The following is a 6355-nucleotide window of genomic DNA, read 5'->3' as shown; positions in this document are numbered from 1 at the left end:
TTCTACAAAACAGAACAGGAACCCTTTAAAAAAAAATTTTTTTTTAATTGTTCAAATACATTTGTCTCCATTTTCCTGCCACCACTTTCCCCTGCCCCACCTACCCCCACCTCCCACCCTCAATCCTTCCCCGCTTTGGCTTTGGCCATGGATCCTTTATACATGTTCCTTGATTTGACCCTTCCCTTTCTTTTCCCCATTACCCGCCTCCCTCCTTCCCTCTTGTTACTGTTTCTTTTTCCTTTCAATGTTGCTGGTTATATTTTCCTTGCTTATTTGTTTTGTTGATTAGATTCCACTTATAAGTGAGATCATATGGTATTTGTGTTCCACCCCCTGGATCACTTCACTTAGCATAATGCTCTCCAGTTCCATCCATGCTATTGTGAAGGGTAGTAGCTCGCTCGCTCTTTCTGCTACGTAGTATCCCATTGTGTAGATGTCCTATAGTTTTTTGAGCCAGTCATTTACTGATGGGCACTTAGGTTGCTTCCAGAACTTGGCTTTTGTAAATTGTGCTGCTATGAACATTGGGGTGCATAGGTTCTTTTGAACTGATGTTTTGGGATTCTTAGGGTATAATCCCAGCAGTGGAATCGCTGGGTCAAAAGGCAGTTCATTTTTAGCTTTCTGAGGAATTCCAAACTGTTTTCCACAATGGCTGCACCAGTCTGCTTTCCCACCTACAGTGCTCTAGGGCTCCCTTTTCTGCACAACCTCGCTAGCACTTGTTGTTTGTTGTTTTATTTATGATGGCCATTCTAACAGGTATGCAGTGGCATCTCATTGTGGTTTTAACTTGCATTTCCCTGATGGCTAGGGATGATGAGTATCCTTTCATGTCTCTGGGTCCCAGAGGGAACACTTTACAGAGAGTATTCTCCATCCATTTTTCACAGAAATTTTTGAATCTTGCCATGGTTGCTGAAAGGAATATACCCATTCCCCTGGCAGTGCTAGGAGGACATTGCAAAGTGATTTACGGGACACAGTTCTTACCCGGCTGTTTTCCTGCTATTTACTTTTTAGGGGAAGGTGCAATACTATTCAAAATTTCTGGGGGCCCTAAAGGGAAGTTTACTCAAAGAGGAGAGTATGCCGTTCAGAACTCACCAGTGAAGAATAGATGTTTTGGAAGTTCATATTTCTTGAGTCCATGCATTTTGATTATCTACATGACTCAGAGGTTATGTGGATTCAGAGGGCCAGAGAGCTCTCTTCCTGTGTGGGACTCTGTGGTGAAATGGGTCTGATGGATTAGGAAAGAAAGAAAAGTAGAACACTTGTACTTTAGAAAATAATTTGTAAAAAATTTCCTTGGGCAAGAATTAAAGGTAATAATGGTCCATAGAACATAAGGCCTTGAAAAATAAAAGTGACACTTAATTTCAGTGTAGATTAGTGCTCTGAGCTTTAGTCCTCTTATCTGTAAAACAAAAATCAAATGCATTATACGTCTCAAAATTTTGTTGTAAAACTTGGATAAAATCATGCAAGTAAAAGCACATGGCGCAGTTGACCGTCAGTTCTTAACATATGCCCCCAAGACAATTTTCATTTTAGAAAATCTGCATATTGAACAGGGGGAGAAGGTTAGTTGTAGGATTGCCAAAGGGCTTGAAAGTCGGGCAGGCTAATGAGAAAGCGGGGACCACTGTTTCATAAAGGCTAGGTAGTTTGGTGCCTGCGTGAAGTTGGGGTCTTCCTCTTTTTAAGAAAATCATGAGGAGTTTTTTCCACTTTTCATTCAGCCTAGCCAAAATGGTCCATGTTCACCTTTTTCCCCCTCCATCCTGCCTTCAACACTCACTTTCCTAAGTAAAGTTAACAAATGATCCCATTTCTGCCCTTAGTAACAGCCATTAGCAAGAATGTTCAACACTCACCAGCATTAACCAAACCCTAATTAGCCAAATACTGCCTGCCGCCCCTTTACAATGCACACCTTTCTTTCCCCGTGCCTGCCATGGCTCTCCTAAAAGAAACATTTGTAGAACTCCCCTCCTTAGCCCACTCTCCCTCACATCATTAATCAGCTGGCTACGCCTCATCCGAAGGGGGAAAAAAATGATCCCGTTTCCTGTTGCATGCCGGCCAGATGAACAAGTGTTAAGTAGAACTTAAATGTGTGCCCTCCTCATGTTCATGGCACATCCATTGCTGCACCTGGAACTATGGACTTGTCCTGGATTTCACAGAGGCTGTCTCTAAGCTGCCCAGTCCTGTGTGGCATCCTCCTGACTCGATGCAAGCCTTGAGCAGAGCAAAGCAGGGCAGTCCCTCCTGGCCTGGAACCTTCAGCTTACTGTTTATCAGCTTGCTCAGAGAACCCATGATCTGAGGGACCAAGGGGACAAAGAGATTTTCTCTATTAGGTAGCCTTAAAACACACACACACACACACACACACACACACACACAGGGCTGAGGTTGCCACTGCCCTGCATTGTCACCAAGTTGTTTCCGGCGTGGAGGTGGCAGGCACCAGGAGTGCCCAGGCAGCGTGCCCATGTCCTTGCAATGGGCCACGTGCTGCTGAGAAACCGCTCTGTGGCCCGCAGACTTGGCTTTGAAGGCGAGTGCCGCCACTGCCTAGGGGTCTCTGTAAGTCGCTTCACCTCACAGCCCGTTTCCCGATTTGTGAAATAGGAATGACAACAATACTGACCTCGAAGGAAACAAGGAATGTGGAGGCTGGAGCAAAAGGCCTGGCACAGAACAGGCACTCAGGAACCTTCCTCTTCCCAGATCCCCTGCCTCCTGGTTCACCTGCATAAACAAATTCAAGGGACTTCGCGGGGGATTTTATCTGGACCGCGTGACCACCTAGGGAGGGCCTTGCCCTGAACTTCAGTGCCCCAAGAACAGGAGACTGGGAGTCTTGTCTCTTTGTTTTCTTTCGGCCTGTTTTTTATTTGGGGTCTGTGTGATTTCCTGGCAACAGCTCCATGGTGGTGAGAAAATATGTGTGTTTGCTATGTGAGGAGCGAGCAGCTTGTTTCTGGAGGCGCCCCTCCGCCAGGGTTGTTCCAAAATGTAGGTCAGCATTGCATGTTCCTCCATGCAGCACAGCTCCAAGTAGAGTCCCAAGTCTGGTCCAGCTTGGAGTCTGTATTTTTGGTGATGCGTGTGAACAAAATTGGCTTTTATGACATTTTTCAGGTTTTTGGAGTTTGGTTTCAAGACTGATCGACTTTCTTTTCTGGTTAGTCCCCTTGGCTGCCACTTCCTCGTCTCCAGTGAAATAAAGCTTCCTTCCACTCCTGCGTGCCTCCCCCGTGAGCAGCACCCCTGTTTCCTGGCAGCTCAGGTTAATTCCTGGATTTTTCCCAGGCTGCTGCATCTTTCTCCCTGTCACACCGTCATCCGCATCTTTTGCTTGAGTTTCTTAATATCCTTCAAAACTGGCCATGTCCTCCCATTGTCCCTGCTTTTAAAAAAAAATAGCCTCAACGGGGATATGTGGGCATTTTGCCCAGCACTAAGTTTCTTTTTAACTCTGCAGACAAGAGAGTTCAGACACTGCCAAGCTGGTGGCTACTCTTACCAGAACTGGATGCCCCGTGGTGCTCCTAGAGCACCTGGCACATCCTGCTATTGTCCAGCACATGACATGACCCTTTGTCAGGTGTACGTCTGTCTCTCCTCTAGCACCTTGATTCTGTCCAGTACTCTGGTACATGACACTGCCGTCCTGCTTCCTCACGGGCCACAGCAAATGTGCCTGAAGGAATGAAGGGTTGGTGACTAACTCCTGGCATGAGTGGCTTCCCCTCCACTAGGACAGGTTTAGCCCATTCACCTCCAGGCCCGACCTCACGATGCCCAACTGTGGTATAGAAAATAAGGGGCTTATATTCATTTCTGAAATAGGATCTGCAAGGCAAAAGATAGATTCTAAGCAAAAGCATATATTGAGAAACTTCTAGGTGCCAGATGAGTGGTTTATGTGTTTGTCTTATTTCAGCTAAACAACTTAGTGATGAAGGAAATAGGAATCTTGCTTTGAACGTGCAAGTTTTATGGGAGCTAAGTAACTTTGTGAGAAAAAGAAGACACAAAAAAAAAATCCAAACTCTGATTTGTCTGACTTCAAAACTTGAACGCTTTTGCCATGTGACTCTGCCCACCAGAGTTTGGATGATATCAGAGCTATTCCAGGTAGAAAAATCAAGATGAAACAGAACAGAGAAGTTAACTGATAAATGAATTTCTGTTGAGGGGCATCACCGAGATAAGCAAACTTGTCAAACACTATGCCGAATACAAAAGCTTGTAGTAGGGAGGAAGTATAACAATTCCAGTGGGACAATAGGATTTTAAAAATTATGGATTAATAGAGTAGCTGATATTTTAGGTACCATCAAGAAAAATGATCTCTTCTTATAGATGAGGAAACCAAGGTCTAGGAAGAAGAAAGGCCTTAAAGTCACATAGCAAGTTGACACAACAGAATTAGCTACCAAGCCTTTGCATTCTGCCTCCTTCTACTAAATCTAGCTGCTTTCTTTCATTTCATTTTCTTGTAGGTCAGTCCATCTTTCTCATTTGCTTCAATTCAACAAGAAGGCACTTATTGGGAAAAGCATCATACCAGGTGCTGGAGAGCCAATGGCAAGAGAAAGGTCTTTGGGTCTGGGGTTAGCAAAACACTTCCGTTTTTCTCTGTCTCTGTGTGTCTCTTTTTTTCTCTTGCCAGTGAATGCCCTCTGCCCTGAGTGCAGACAGAGGTCAGTACCCGCCTGCGCGAGAGTGCGGCCCTTCCTGTTTCATACGCCTCATTACTGCGCATGTGCTCCAAGACTCGGTGTCACATTATGCAGTGCCCGCTGATAAATAGTAGAGAATGGACGAGAATGATTACGAAGAAGGAGAAAATGTCCAGATGTTAGTAGCTCATAATGTTTTAATTTAGAGTAGTGCTTTTGCCCAACGCCATCACCAAAGGTTTGTCTTTGGTTTATTTGTGTTATCACAACAGTGACGATGGAGTTAAATGCAGCCTTTGAAGAGAGGATTTTTGGTTGTTTCATTTATATTCTACTGTTCTTTCATTAAACATTTCTAAATATTCACAGGGCCCAATTCTTACAAAAATAAATCAGATAAACCTAGGGTTCTTGCCAAGTCAAATATCTACAGTTTCTGGCAATTATGTAATTTCCAACTCTGCTGCAGTAACTATTGCTGATAAGTCAATCGTCATAAAGAGAAATGTTCCAGACCAATCTTTATTAGTGTGTCCTTCACTGATATATGCAGTCTCTTTTTTTTTTAAAGCCGAGTTGTAACTTTTTTTTTGTCCCCAGCGAATAGCTTCTCATCATAACAATTTATATCTGGATAATGTCATAGTACAATGTAGAAATGGTAAATTAAAACCCATGAAATGAGGCTCTGCTGTTATTAATAAAAGCTGCTCTGGTTTTCACCATCTTGTTATGATGGCACTGTCCTCTAACGCCACTTTGCCGTAATGTATTTCTGGCAGCGCATGTTGACTTGGCCCAGACAAAAGCAATATTTAGAAAGTTACTCTGTGGAACTTCTCTGGGAAAAAGGAATTTGAGAACCATGTGCTCATTTAAATACCTCCTCAGCATTGAGGTTAAACATGTTATTGATCAGAAAAGGCTTTCATGGGGAGAGGAGGAAGGAAGGGTGTAAAGTAAACAAACTGGAAATACCAGCATGCTATTTTTTTTTCTTCTGGAGTAACTTACCTGTTTGGTGCAGATGGACATTGTTTAAAACACTTGTATTAAAGGAATCCCTACAGACTGACTTTCCTCTGTAGTGAGAACTCACATCCTATGACCTTTCTTTTATTAGGGTTGTTGTAGTTAGTGGACTATTTTGCTCATAGTATTTCGTCTTGTTTCCTACAATAGGCCAGGGTGTTATCTATGAGGAAGCCAGCACTCACAGTGGGCCCTGAGCAATGTTCCTTGCAGTACTGCTAAGTCTGGCCCAGACCTCCTCCCCGCCTGCACCCTGGGCTAAAGAAGAGAGGCAGTGGGTCCTTCAGTGACGTGCAGCAATCACAAAAGGAGCTCAATGAGCTTGAGTCTCCCGACGAAGGTACTCAGTAGATTAACCCAGCTTTCATTTCTGTGGAGGGAAAGTAACCTGATAGAGTCATCTTAGTTTAGATGCTATCCTCTAACAAGACAGAGCGATAGGCGAGATGAGTTAAAAGTCCTTTCCCAGCTTCCACTCACATGGCTCCAGGGAGGAGGGCGCAAATGGGTGGATGCAGAGCCCAGAGCCCAGACTTTGAGGTTCTCTAAGAGCAGGCTTGATTTGCAAGCTGTTATCAGGAGTATTCTGTTTATGGAAACAGTACATTTCAGTT

This window comes from Pteronotus mesoamericanus, unplaced genomic scaffold (assembly GCF_021234165.1).
Source record: "Pteronotus mesoamericanus isolate MK-2021 breed Mesoamerican mustached bat unplaced genomic scaffold, CSHL_Meso_final contig_101, whole genome shotgun sequence".
NCBI lineage: Eukaryota > Metazoa > Chordata > Mammalia > Chiroptera > Mormoopidae > Pteronotus > Pteronotus mesoamericanus.
The sequence above is the reverse complement of the archived record's forward strand: the minus strand, read 5'-3'. Positions refer to the sequence as shown.